This window comes from Chelonoidis abingdonii, chromosome 5 (genome assembly GCF_003597395.2).
Source record: "Chelonoidis abingdonii isolate Lonesome George chromosome 5, CheloAbing_2.0, whole genome shotgun sequence".
Classification (NCBI taxonomy): Eukaryota; Metazoa; Chordata; order Testudines; family Testudinidae; genus Chelonoidis; species Chelonoidis abingdonii.
The window spans coordinates 76,731,488-76,746,318 of NC_133773.1; the positions used below are offsets into that span (position 1 = coordinate 76,731,488).

A 14,831-nucleotide genomic window follows, 5' to 3' on the forward strand; every position below is an offset into this window, starting at 1 on the left:
TAAAGGCAGTTCTGAGCCAGTAAGGTGTGTCTTCTTCCTTTGGCACTAGCCAAGAAAGAAGCACCCGATCAGCTGACCGAGAATAAAAGTTTGGTACCCGTCTTCCTGTCTTCCGTGCCTCCTTGGGGTAATTGAATAGCTCCAGGGGGAAACGAGCCTATTTGGCTAACACCTTCATAATATGTCCATAAAGCATCATAAAGGGAAACTACTCTGGGGAAGAATTTATAGCTTCTTTAATTCCACCTACCTACACTTGTATTCACTCAAGTGTTCCTCACTGTCAGGAAGTTTCATGTTACCTTGCAGATAAAAATCACTGATTCAGATGGAACTATCCACTGATGTGGATGCAGAGCAATGTCAGGTAAGCTCTTTTTGGCTCAGATAGTGGAACTACCTGAAATTCTGTGGTATTGGCGGTGCTTTGCGCTCCATCTGTGGACTGGACTCATGTTGGTCTTAGCTGGTTACAGCCAGTTTGGAAACAGTGGGCCTATCGTTTCTGTTGAAGATTGGTAGTGCCTCTCCTTTTGAGAGAAAAATGCCAGTGATTTTTTACACTAAAGGAGGGATAGATGAAGCCTCTGCTCAGGGAACCAGCCTTGGAAAGGGACACCCAGTCTTGTCAATTATAGAGCTACATCAAATCTCTCATTTCTGGGGGGGGGAATTATTAAAAGGATGGTGAGTGAGGAAACCCTGACAGCATCTAAAGTGCTCAAATTTTCTTAGCCCCAGTCTTTTTTGTTAGGGATCTGGTACAGGACAGAAATTGTCCTCGTAGCAGCGGCTGATGATCCCCTCCTAAGCAAGGACAACATGTCCATTCTGATTTTTTTTGTATATATCTATCAGCAGTAGAATTGGTCAAAACATGGAGAAAAAAATAAATCACAAAATGTTGCTAACCTTTGTTAGGCTAAATTAATAGCCACCCAGGCATACAGGAAAGTCACCCTTAGGTATAAACATTTAGACTGAGAATAAGCGCACTTATTTATCTTTCTTAATATTCTTATTTGTGGCTGATTTATTACAATAGAATTTGTGGGTGTAGATGGCCTAAAAGTTTGATTTGGACTGAAGTCAGATAAGCAAGGGTTTTCTACTGCTCTCCAGCTCTTCTTTTACACACCTCCTCCCCCAAATAACTATCTGTCCAATGAATATGAAGAGGTGTTGGTGCTTTGACTGGAGCAAATCAGGTCACATTGGTTTTATTTGTCTGTCTTATCTTTTGTGTTGCCCGTGACCTATTCTCTATGCCTACCTCCACTGACAGCATGGCATATGCACCACAGGCAAACATTTTCGGTCAGAAAGATTTTTGCATTTCACACGCAATATTCAGCAGATCTCTGAAAAAAACAGGGCTTTTACAGGCGTGGCTCCACTAGTTAGAGGCCTGGACCCTGGAGAAGACGCCCATGTAAAGTGAGGTGGTGCTCTTGGGGGGAATAGAGGGTAGGTGGGAGGGACAGTGGGGTGAGAAGAGGGGGTGGGGGGAATTTGGGATGTGCAGGACTGCGGCGGCCAGAGAAAGAGGCAACTTTCCCCAGCTCCAGGGCAGCGGCTGCCAGGGAGAGACCTCCCCCTCCTTCCCAGCCCCAGCTCGGGGGCTGCCGCAGAGGGGAGAGAGGGCACATCCATCACATTAGAAGGGTAAGACTACTGATATTAAAATATGAGTTGTGCGCTTTTATTTGTAGAACAAAAACCGTTAATTATTAAGGTTTTTTTACATAGCGCTTTTATCCAAAGTGCTTTACAATAATTAGCTAACGGTACAAACAACATTTAGAAAATTCATTAAGTGGTCCGCCGAGACCCTCAGCAATTTCCAAGTGGTCTGCAGGAAAAAATTTTTTTGAGAACCTCTGTTATCAAGTATTTGACAGATGGGGAACTGAGGCACAGAAAGATTAAGAGTAGGATTATCAAATGCACTTAAGGGACTTTGAAGCACAGATCTCATAAATTACTTGCACAAAATCAAACAGGGAGGTCTATGGCAGAGTGAGAAATGAATGCAGATCTTTTAAGTCTCAATCCAGTGTTTTAACCACAATACCAAACTTCTTTAACAGTTTGAGGGAACAGTGTCTCTCTAGCTAGAAATAATTTCTTTTTTGTTGTTGTTTTTTTTAAAAGTCTGCACAGAAGCCTACAGTTTTAAGATTAGACTTATTTTATGATACCTTAATTATTTTATAACAACTGTGCTTAGTATCACTTAATGTGAAATATTTACAATTCTTTTTAATTGTTTGTAATAGGAGAATCCACAGGTTAGGAAAAGGGTCAGAATGTATACAGTGCTGCTCCATACAGACAATACATAGTCTTGAAAAATAGCAGGAGGCGGGGGTTGGTTTGGTTTGGTTTATTTTCCATTTGTTGAAGAACCACAATGGGATATCTTGTTGCGAACCATACAGAACTGGTTTTGCCAGGTGAGCTTGGGGGCAAAAATAAATATTCTCTATCTGCTCTACCAGTACCCATTCACCTGTTCTGCAATATAAAACTCTACATATTTCTGCTTTGTGAGATTTGTAAACCCAGTTTCTCGTACATTGACAATGGAAAACCACCATCCCAGCAACCATCACCGTAGGCCATGATTAAGCAGTAAAACAGATATGATTTAGCAAGAGATGATGATGTGAAGATGATCTGGGAGACCCCCCGGTAACACAATAAAATCTTAAGAATGCTGGTGGAATATGTCATCATTTTTGCACGGAACAATGGGTCAGCAGGACTCCCAAAGATCTAGTATGAAATGAATTACCCTGTTTTAATTTTTTTCTTAATTATCATCAGAATGTCATGTATCACTGGTAAGTGTTAAACATAATTTTGTACCCCCCGTATTCGATTGTTGAGTGGTGCACCTATCGAACACACACAACACTTCTGAGTTTTAGAATGTGAAAATACAGTCAACTGACCTATTGCTTCCTCTATAGCACTCCTGTAAAGGCTGTTGGTAAAATAAACTTATGTTTTTCATGTTTGTTTTCACCTGATTCCCATCAGAAAGCTCTAAAATAAAATCCCATTTTTGTCTGACTAACTGCAATTGCAACTCAAATTAAAGCTGCAAGATAGCTGATGAAAAGCTTTGCCAGCGGCTACTTGTGTTCAAAGGATGCAGACTTAATACACAATAATTATATTATACAACATTCCTAGTTCTCTCTCTTTTAATATTTATGATGCCTGTGTGGTTGGACTAAAATACACTTAATTCTTAGTGACACCTAATCATTCAGACAGACTCGATCACCATTGAATTCAGCCAAAAGATGGTCACTGCTCCTGCAGATGGCTCTGCTATTAAACTACTTGTTCCCCTCTATGGTACCAAGAATTGAGTCAATCAATTTTCAAAGCCAAGGTTGGAACCTCAAGAACACAAGAGCCTAACAAAAGTAGGGCATTAGCATGCTATGCCTGCAGAGTGTTTCTCTCCTCATAAACAAAGAGCTAAAATATTTTCTCACTCATTTCCAAGCTTCTGTAGTTCACCAGGATAGAAACACAGACTATGTTTTTCAGAGACTGTCCCCAAAAAAGTGTTGTCCTTTACCTTATAACAATATGCTAGAATTCAGCAGTATTTTACTGCAGTGTTTTGGTCAATTATTGTAGGATTGTGGAGCAGAGTTGTTTGCTTTTTTGTTTTTAAGACTGCCTCTAATTTGTATGCATATGTGCTTATCGACTTCCCTGCCTTCCTAAGAGAAAACAGAGATCTACTGAATGAATTTACAAGTTGAATAACTGGGCTGTATTAGCAGTTCACTGTGGACTCAGAGGGGCTGGTTAGTACTGGCTCACAATACACACATGGTTCAGAGTTGCTGCAGAAGGCATGCAATTCCAAAATACTACAGCTATAACAGGCTGTAGTATAATGTCAGATCATCTTCAACAATTTACATAAGGCCCAATTCTGCATTTCTTGAATACCTTAAATTTCCACTAAATTCAATAGAAGTTTGACGTGTATAAGGAATGCAGATCAGGCCCAGGACACTAAGGTATTTTACTGAATATATCCATAAAATTGCCCCTTAACATCAGCCTTGATTCCAAGCATCACATTATTCAGGACTTTACCTCCTAACCATGCTGAGATTAAAGCAAATATTGAGGATTCAGAACTAAACTCAACCTGAATTATTCACTTCCTAGTAAAACCGTAAGAGAAAAATTGCCTAGCAACCTACAAACATTAATTCAGAGATCAAATAAATGCTGAGATATTGACAGCAAGGCCGGCTCTACAGTTTTCGCCGCCCCAAGCAGCGACCGAATTGCTGCCGGACAGCGGGGGCAGTCCCTGTGCCCTTAGGGCTGCAGGCGTGTTTCCGCGGCGATGGCAATTCGGCGGCAACTTCTATGTTTAGCTGAAGCCACCGTGGACAGCTAAACATAGAAGCACTGCTGGCAAATTGCCACCACCACGGAAACACACCTGCCGCCCTAAAGGCGCATGGACTGCCCCCGCTGTCCGCGGCGGCAATTCGGTGCGCTGCTTTGGAGTGAAAACACAGGGACTGCCGCCCCTTAAAGAATGCCGCCCCAAGCACCAGCTTGGAATGCTGGTGCCTGGAGCCGCCCTGATTGACAGAATAGCTGTTTCCACCCTAATATACACAATATTCACACTGGTAGAAAAGAAACTCATCTTCTAAGTTTTTCTTTACAGGTAGAGATCATTCTTTGGAAGCAAACACCACAAAGTTTCCAGAAACAAAGTTGTTGGTGGAGGGGGGGATGGACACAAAATCAGTTGGGTATAGAAAGAGGAAAATATATTGCATGTTCCTGTGTGATGACTTCAAAATGAAAAATACATAAAGTGTATTAATATGCTGACATATTGCACAAATTCAGTAAGACCCAGGAGACCAACAACACACTGGCTCTATATTTATGAAGAGCAGGTATCTCCATTATATTAGCTGCTTGCAAATGTACTATTTTTCTATTTGCTGGATTAATTTATTACAGGATTTATGATTAACTCCCATTTCAATAAGCTCTGCCGCACTATTATGCATACAACCAATGGCCAAATTATTGCTCATCACATTTCTGTAAGGAAGATTTTAGATAATATAGTTTATCACACTGAAGGTTACTATTTTTAAACAGCAGATCTTAAAGGCAATAAAAATGACTACAATAATTCAGTTTAACGAATGGGACACTTGTACTGCTTGTTACATCTTGGTCATTGTGCAATTCATTGTCCCTGAAGTACTACAAACAGCCCTAGTAAAATTATTCCTTTAGAAATAAAACAGAGCAATCTCATTCTGTAGCAGCATTGCCTTGGCTGGGTATTACAATACAGGAATGGCTAAGGATGGATGATTCCTGAGTGGAAATGCTCTCAGACTGCTAAAGGGAGTAGATTTTAATCCTCTCAGCTGGAGGTAAGGTGCTTGTAAGTACTCAGACAAGATCAGTAATTATAAGGGAGGAGAAAACAGGATATAGAACAATGAAGTCCCAGAAAGTAGTATAGCAAAATTTAGCTGCTAGAAACAATGCTGCTGCTAAATCAAATCTAGCTGAGCCTACATTAAAACAGTATTACAAAAATAAATCGATTGGAATGCTTGGATAGATAAGAAATCTGGAAAGACAAACTGGGAAAGACTGTACATGAGAAGTTAACACCCCAAGCATGGACATACGACTCCAATCTCCTGCTAGCAGGCATATGTTTCTCTCTTTGTAGGTGCATAATAGTCACAATGCCAATTGATAGCTAACTCTGTGGTGTTGTAAACACATTCTACATATTTATAAGTTCAAACTGTGTGCAAGAAAGGTAGAAGTACCTGAGCAGGACTTTAAGTGTAATGAGACAGTCAACAGATATTTGATACAATATAAACTTTCATTTTGTTGAAGAGGATATGTATGGCGATAACGGAAGGAGATAACGGAAGGAGACAATACAGATGGCACAGACAGTGCACAGCAGTTCATGGTAAAAAAAATCCAAACACATACCCACAAAGCCAAGAAAATACTACAAATGCCCACAAAGTTTCCCCTTCAATTTTTAATGATTGTGCCAGACTGGGGGCGGGGGTGAACCTAGTCTGGTCCATTAACAAAACACAGCTGACTTAAAAGGCCTGCTCACCATTAAGCTAGAATCATTCCAGTGCCTTCAGTAGTGAACAAATTTCAGAAACTCCACAAAGTTAATAGCTTTGCTCAGTTACAGTGTTCAAATACTGCTGGAGCTGTGGAAAGAATATAGAAAGTATTTGCACTGCTTCATTTTGCTGCCTTTTAATCATCTGTAAATGGCTCTGTTCTGTATTTCTTACTCCACCAAAATTCCTGTTAGCAATAATGATATGCATCCTTTCTTGATTATTTTTACATGTGTCTGTTAGGATTAGGAAGAAAATGACTTCTAATTTATAATACTATTCTAATTATTAGTCTCCCTTTTTTTAAGCGTTTACTGCACCAGTTTGGTGCAGTTCAGATGGCAAGTTTCAAAACAACAAATGTCCATTTACCTTCTTAAAACTATATTACATAGCCATATTAGGCCCACATCCTACAAACAGCCATACTTATGCTTAACTGTACATACTGTGTGAGTAACACTGAAGCCAATGGGGCTATTTACCCTTTTCATACAATTATGCATAATTAAAGTAATTCTTTACAGGATTAGAGCCTCAGACACTAATTTCAAAGGCTTCCTAAGTATGTTAGCCTCCAAACTACATATTGTAAAACATGTTATGGTCATATAGTGTCCTGGCTATTTATGTGTAAATCACACTGACATCTATGAGGGGATGGGGATAAAGGGTGTTATATGATACTGAATATTTACTATGACTATAACCTTTGCCAGCAAAAAGAAAGTATTATGTAGTGATTAAAGCCCAAACTGTGAGACAGGACACCTTGGTGCTGTTCCCAGTTCTGCTACTGATGTGTGCTGTAGCCATTGGCAAGTCACTTCATCACTCTGTGACGCATTTTACCCAGATGTAAAACTACTATTATTCTAATTTATAAAATATACAGCACTGTACTGTATGTGCTTAGTAAAGACTAAAGATACTATATAGTAAATCACAGAACAATACTAAACAAGAGAAAGTCAGAATGGGTGACCTTGGTGGATCTGAAGTAGCCTTTGAAGGAAGAAAAGGAGAGCAGGAGACTGTCCCATGTGTAAAGTGGGCTAGGGAGCATGGAAAAGGTCCAGAACTGGAAAAGAACCAAGGAGTGCAGCCACAAAAAGTTTGCGCATAGCATAAAGAGAAGATGGGAGATGTAGATAGAGACTAGAGAAGAATGTAAATGGGCACAGAGTTTCAAAGAGCCTTAAAATGAGGGTGACTAACTTGAACTTACCATGGAAGGAGTGTGACAGCTGCTGAAGGGAATGAAGAAGTGGGGATACATGGTCAAAGCAGTAAAAGAGGAAGATGAGTGGCATTTTGGATGGCCTGGTGGAGAGAAGTCAGTAATTGGAGAAGGAGATTTGAGACATGACCAAGGCACAAACAAGGATTTTAGCCACTGGAATGGAGAAAGGGAGGCAGAATTTTTTGAGCAATAAGGAAGGAAAATGTACAATATCTGCAACAAATAGGCTGTTGGAGGGAGCAGGAAAAGATGACATCAAATATCAGTGAATCCGCCTCCGATGTGCCTATGTTCCCACTCTCATATATTACATGCAATTATGAACTACATGCTGAGTGAAAGGACACAGTACCACTTAGAAGAAACTGTAACACTGTTTCTCTATGCATGAACTTTAAAAAAAATGTTAAAAAGGATAGCTTTATAAACACCATAGTCAGTGGCCTTTGTTTCTCACGGACAATTTCAAATTGTTACTTTATGCTGCAGTTATTCCTACTCCAATTATTGTGGGCAGAAACCTGCTCCCACAAATAAAAGCAAACTAGTGGACTTGGCATATTAAAAAACAGCTTTCCATAAAAAGCTTTAAAGATCAGTAGCCTTACAATCCTCCTACACCATGAGTAGAATGCCATGGAGCTCAAAAATAGTTTCACTTATTTACCAGCATAATCATGTTCTGGGACAATCAATGAATCTATCTACTCTTGTGAATGGCTTGCCAACTACAAAACCAGTTTCTCCTCCCTTGGTTTTCACACCTCAACTGCTAGAATAGGGCCTCGTCCTCCCTGATTGAACTAACCTCATTATCTCTAGCTTGCTTGCATATATATACCTGTGTCATAAACAGACAGTAGGAGTTAATAGAACAGAAGTACTTTATATCTTTTTTGACTATAAAGGGTTAACAAGTTCAGTAAGCCTGGCTGTCACCTGACCGGAAGACCAATCAGGATACTTTCAAACATGAGGAGAAGTTTCGGGTTTGTGCGTTATTCTTGGTTGTTTTCACTCTGGGGGCTCAGAGGACCAGATGTGCAACCAGTTTCTCTCCAATCTCCCCTGAACACGGGTCTTAATATTCAAAATAGTGAAGTTACAGTCAGATAAAAGCAGGTAGGCTTACTGTTTGTTTCTTTATTTGCAAATGTGCTTTGGCTGGAAGAGTTCGGAATTTGTATTTGCTAAAAGGAGTTCATTGTGTAAAGATTTAATTACGGTATACTTAGGCTGGAGGTATTCCCAGTGCTATTGCTGAAAAACCCTGTAACTATTCCATCTTAAATTACAAATAATTTTACTGTTTCTCTCTTTTAAATTAAAGTTCTTGTTTAAAAAACTTGATTGTTTTTTATCTGGTGAGACCCCAGGAGACTGTTTGTTCACCAGGAATTGTGGAGAAAGGAGGAAGGGGAGAGAAAGGCTAATTTCTCTCTGTTTAGATTTACTTTCTCTCTCAGGGAGAGTCTGGAGGGGCGAAAGAGAAGGGGGGAAGTTGAATTTATCTCCTCGTTGTTGTAAGATTCAAGGTTTGAATCACAAGTAATCTTCCAGGGTATACTCAGGAGGGAAGCCTGGAGAGCAATGTGGGGAAAGGGTTACTTCCTTGTGTATAGATCCAGAGGGTCTGGGTCTTGGGGGTCCCGGCAAGGTTTGGGGACCAAGTGTACCAGCACTGGAATTCTGGTTGGTGCAGCCGCTACAAAGTACTTAAGCTGGAATTGAGCTTAGAGGAATTGTCATGCTGGTAACCCCATCTTTTTACATCTTTCCTGAAATGTGGCACCTGGAACTGGACACAATACTCCAGTACATGCATACAGGACACAATACATACGTCTGACGAAGTGGGTATTCACCCACGAAAGCTCACGCTCCAAAACGTCTGTTAGTCTATAAGGTGCCACAGGATTCTTTGCTGCTTTTACAGATCCAGACTAACACGGCTACCCTTCTGATACTTCATTTTAATGAATACAGCTGTAAAAATGACCACCACAACACTAGTCAGAAAGTAAAAGAATCTAGTGCCAAATGAGAGGTTATTAAATGTAATCACTTTATAGGTATGAAATGAAAGCATGATGCATAAAAGCATGCGTCCAACGAGAGAAAGATCTTCTCTCTAGGTGGACTTCTCCTTTGGTAAGCACTCAGATGGCTGATGCTCCATTCTCCTTAAACATATACCTTTGACGGTATTTAGCCATTAGGGCTTTTAAGAGTGGTTTTATGCTACCTGTACTGTGCATTTATTTCTATTTAAATAATAACAGAAGAGACACCTATACAAGACTCTAGGTGTCCTAAACATAATGAGTACAACAACAAAAACAAAACATCATGAAAACAATCATTCCAACAGGAACTCTACCAGCCAACCATCTACAAAAATGCTCTTCATCCTTCTGGGAGCACACCCTCAGCCCTCTCCAAAAACTCTGTCAAACAGATATTTTTTGACAGTATGCCCAGAAAGTCACTGAATTCAGGCTATTTTGGAGAAAGCACATTTCAGAACCCTGGAGCTCACACACAGAACAGCAAACCCTGTCTTATGAAAAGGGTGATCCAGCTCAAGTGCCTTTGCTGACTGTAGCTGCAGTGCATGGCATGGCATAGGGAGAGAGGCTATACGTGAGGGGGGCTGGTCCCAGTCCATTCAAAGCTTTATAAATCATAATTAACACAAACTCAATTTAAAAACCAATAGACAAGCAAATCCCAGAGCACTGGCATCGTATGCTCCCAGTGTGATGCCCCACCCGGTAAGTGATCCACTACATTCTACACCACCTTCAGTCTCTGAATGGTTTTAATGGGAGTTAGGCACCTAACCTGCTTATGCACTTTCATAAATTCCACTAGGGATCCATCTGCATCTGTGTGTCTAAATTCCTTTGTAATCCTGGCCCTTAGTCTCCAAAATCATGTATGTGCTTCTGAAATTTTTATATTTTTGGCTCAATTAACTAATCATCAAATGTGCCAATATCCATGTGTGCCTTCCTTGCCACTCAATTAAGGACAAAAACAGAGTCCATGGGACGTAGTTATAGCACTCAAACTGTGGGGAGTACTTGGAAGAACAGGAATCACAACCTGATTTAATTATAGCCATGTAACAATTGGTACTTTGTCCCATTATGTACACTGTACTACGAAAGGGGAATGTTACAAAATTAGTGGATACGTTCAACAGATAAGGAAATGATCCCCAAACTTTTTATGTTGCTCCCCCTCCTTACCCGTAATCTAATCTGTCCGCACACCCCCGGGTGCCGAGGCGAGGCAGGAGCTGCAGCTGGGAGTGGAGCCAGGGCTGGGAGCTGCAGTCAGGAGCAGGAGCCGCAGCCAGGAGCCGGGACAGAGTCGTGCACTGAGACCAGGGCCAGGAGCCGAAGCCAGTGCCTCGGCAGGGGACAGGGACGGATCCAGAGCAGAACTGGGGGCAGATGAGGGCTGGGTGGCACTCCTTCCCTGCCATACACCCCGAACATTCCTGCACCATTTGGGGACCACTAAGATAAGAACATCAATCCCCTTGCTTAAAGTAATCATATGTGTATACACCAGCACTACACTGTACCATTTCAATGCTCATCAAGGAGGTATGAATAGGATGAAATTTAATAGTGAAAAGTGAAAGGTCATGCATTTAGGGATTAACAACAAGAATTTTTGTTATAAACTGAGGACACATCAGTTGGAAGTAACAGAGGAGAAGAAGGACCTCAGAGTATTGGTCGATCACAGGATGACTATGAGCTGCCAATGTGATATGGCTGTGAGAAAAGCTAATGCGGTCTTGGGATGCATCAGGCGAGGTATTTCCAGCAGAGATAAGGAGGTGTTAGTCCTGTTATACTAGGCACTGGTGAGACCGCATCTGGAATCTGTGTGTAAGGGGACTGTTATCCCCTTACTAACATTCAGTGGGGGTGTTTTGGTTGCTAGCTCCCAACACTAAAAGGGGAGGGATCCATGGCAAATCAGGACCCTGAGACTGGACACTCCCAGGAACAATGGCGAGAGGCCAATGCTCCAGGGTCAGCCTGTTCTGACAGGGCAAGGCAGGCTAATCAAAGAGACAGAAGGCCGGGTGGTCCTGTCCTCCGATGTGAGCTGGAATTCCTGGGTCAGACAGAGTGGCACCAAGCTAAGCGCAGTTAGGTTGCCCAAACTAAGCTGTGAGAGCGAGCTTGCAGCCCAAAAAGCCAGAGCACACCCAGAGAGAGGAGACCTGTCCTGGAGAGGGAGCTGCAGCAACCAGGAGCCAGAGGGGCCAGAAAGCAGCCGAATAGTCAGGATGTGGAAGCTTAGAGAGAGACACAGAAGCAGCTGCAGGACAGACCTTACCTGGGAGCAGGCTGTACGCAACGGAGCCAGGGAGGCAGAGAAGCAGCCCGGAGAGCTGAAGGAGAATCAGCAGCAGCAGACGTGCTGAGGCAGTGTGGAGCTGGGGCTGGATGCAGTCCGGGCTGAATGCGAGTGGCAGCTCGAGTAGGCGAGGTGGCCCTGGCAGTTGGCCCAGCACAGGCGAGATGCTCAGCAATAGGCTCTGCAGGCCCAGACTTGGAGGGGGATCATAACCCTGACAGGAGCAGGGGTGACACTGGGGAGAAGCGGTCTGCCACCAGAGCCTGAGCTGGTGTGGCCACCGCCAGAGCAATGTCCAACCCGCAAGCGTTCCCTGCAGCACAGCAGGGCCTGAGAAGAGCCTGAGAACTCTAACACGAACAGACTGTTGAACTGCTCCTGACCATTCCAGAGAGACTGTTTGTACTGTTTCTGCTACCACAGAGCAGGGTGTGTTTTCCTTAACCTTTTCCATTTTTCCTTATTCTTTTTTTAATATTAATTGTTAATAAATAACTTGTATTTGCTTTAAATGTTATGATGTTGTCATCAGTGGTCACTGGTGAGGTGCACAGTGCAAATGAGAGTCCCGGAGTGGCGACACCCTTAGCCCCGTCCTAGGTGACCCACAGGAGTGGGGGTATAAGCCCATCTCAGGCAATCCCTAGGCCCAGCCTTTGAGAGTTACGAGGTTTTACAGACAGGAGAGTGGAGGGGAGTCGCCAGGGCATGTGGCTCTGGATAAAGGGTGGTGACAGCAAGAACTTCAGATCCTTTACGCCAGCCCACTTTCCACCGGGGGTAGTGCAGGAAGCCGGAAAGATTCCCCACTAAAGCGGACCATTCCCTTGCATTAATATGTGCAAATTCTGGTCTCCATTTTAAGAAGATGTAATTAAACTGAACAGTTACAGAGAAGGATAGTACATAAGAATGATCTCAGGAATGGAAAACCTGTCCTATGAAAGGAGACTCAAAGAAACTTGGCTTGCTTACTAACCAAAGGTAATGCTGGGGAGATAATAATATATCTATAATGTTATCAGAGGGATAAAATACACGGCTGGGGAGCTCCATCAGTACCATAGGACACAGAAAGATGGATGTACTGCCATCAGGAAGTTCTAGACTTGAAATGAGACACAAGGTTTCTAACCCCCAGGGATGAAGTCTATGGAACAGCCTTCCAAGGGCAACGGATATCGGGGGCATAAAGAGCTATCTTGTCTTCAAGACTAAGCTGATCAATGTTTATGGAAGCAGGAGGATATAATGGATAGCTGTAATATCTGCAAATTAATGATCTTTGCACTAATTGTATGGTAAATATGCCCAATGCCTGTGATGGGTGTTAGATGGTAGGTGGGACTGAGCTATAAAGAATTCTTTCCTGAGGTATCTGGTGCCCGAGTCTTAGCCCATATGCTCAGGGTTTAGCTGATCGCCACATTTGGGGTTGGGAAGGAATTTTCCTCCAGGGCAGATTGGCAGAGGCCCTGGAGGTTTTTCGCCTTCCTCTGCAGTGTGGGTCACTTGCTGGAGGATTCTCTGCACCTTGAAGTCTTTAAACCACAAGTTGAAGACTTCAGTAGCTCAGACATAGCTCTGAGGTTTGATACAGGAGTGGGTGGGTGAGATTCTGTGGCCTGCATTGTGCAGGTCAGACTAGACTATCATAATGGTCACTTCTGACCTTAAAGTCTATGATTCTATAGTTGCTGATTCTCCAGCAAACTATAGTGAACAAATTACAATATTTTACATTCAGAACAGGGTCTCACACATTTGGACCAAATTCTGAGCTCAGTTACACTGGAGAAATTCTACTGAAATCCACAGTTTTAGTCTATACAGATGTAACCAAGAGCAAAATTTGGCCAGTTCTATATATTTTGAAAATGACAACTTTTTTTTTTTTTTTTTTTTTTTTAACTAGAAAACTGTTTTGTGGTGGGAATGGAAACAACAAGTAGATCAACATTTCAAAGAGAGAAAAAGAGATCCATGGCAATAGTATAATCTCATCAGCTCTCTACATAAACTATTCAAACCAAAAAACTTACTTTGTGGACTCAACTATATACTGGATAAGTCCAGGGTTGAAAATTCTACCCACATTCATGTGGAAAAATGGGACAAACAGGGACAGATGAAGTCTCTCTTACATAAATGGTTTGGCTAGGGACACTATGAAGACACTACACATGTCAGCTGTCACTTGAATGCAACAACATGCAGATTTAAAAACAACATTTGCTTTTTGCTGTCTGGTGTCTTAAGTACTTTGTAGCATGGGTCAGAGAATGAAAACCTAGGATGGCACCTTTAGATCAACTTGCCTCCTTTGACTGAATACAGGTCTCCCATTCTCCGTATCTTTATTCACTCTGAAATTGCTACAAAAATGGCTTTCACTAGGTTTTCAGTGTTATTTTCCAGCTTCAGTGCATCTTCACATGCTATTTCTCCCTTTAGGTTTTGGATAGGTTATATTCAGGTCATGTTCATGCTTCTATTTTATATGAGGGGATAATTAAACATGAGGGGCCAGATTTTCTAAGTTTATAGATTTCCAGTGTGTACTTGCCAATTAAGTATTTGCACATGCACATGGTCAGGTCTGAATGCATACAAATACGTGATTTGTGTATACACCTAGAGTACCAGCATATATAGATGTAGAGAGAGAGAGAAGGGTCACAGACTGTGGGCCTGATTTTTATGGGTGCTTAGCACCTAAAACTATAAAGTCAGTGGTACTGTTCAGTACTTCCAAAAATCAGCCCCTTCATGTTTTATTGCTCTCTCTTACCCCTCACCTGCCACTTGACTTCTAAGACTGTAAACACCTTTGACCAGTCAGAGTTTGCTTTTAGGTATGGATACCACCTAACACAACTTGTGTGTATAAGAATACAATGATAAATAGTAGTAACTGCCCACACCTAACTTTGAAAATCTGAACCAGAGAGTCTCTAATGTTATCACTTAGAAGACTATGCACAAGTTGAGACTCCATCCAGTAATAC

At 41.9% G+C, this 14,831-nt stretch overlaps 1 protein-coding gene across 3 annotated transcripts in view; it reads right to left on the reverse strand.

Moving 5' to 3' along the window:
- The window catches only part of GPM6A (glycoprotein M6A), a 336,266-nt gene that overhangs the window by 186,786 nt on the left and 134,649 nt on the right, over window positions 1-14,831 (reverse strand). The gene's annotated exons all lie outside the window — the stretch shown is intronic.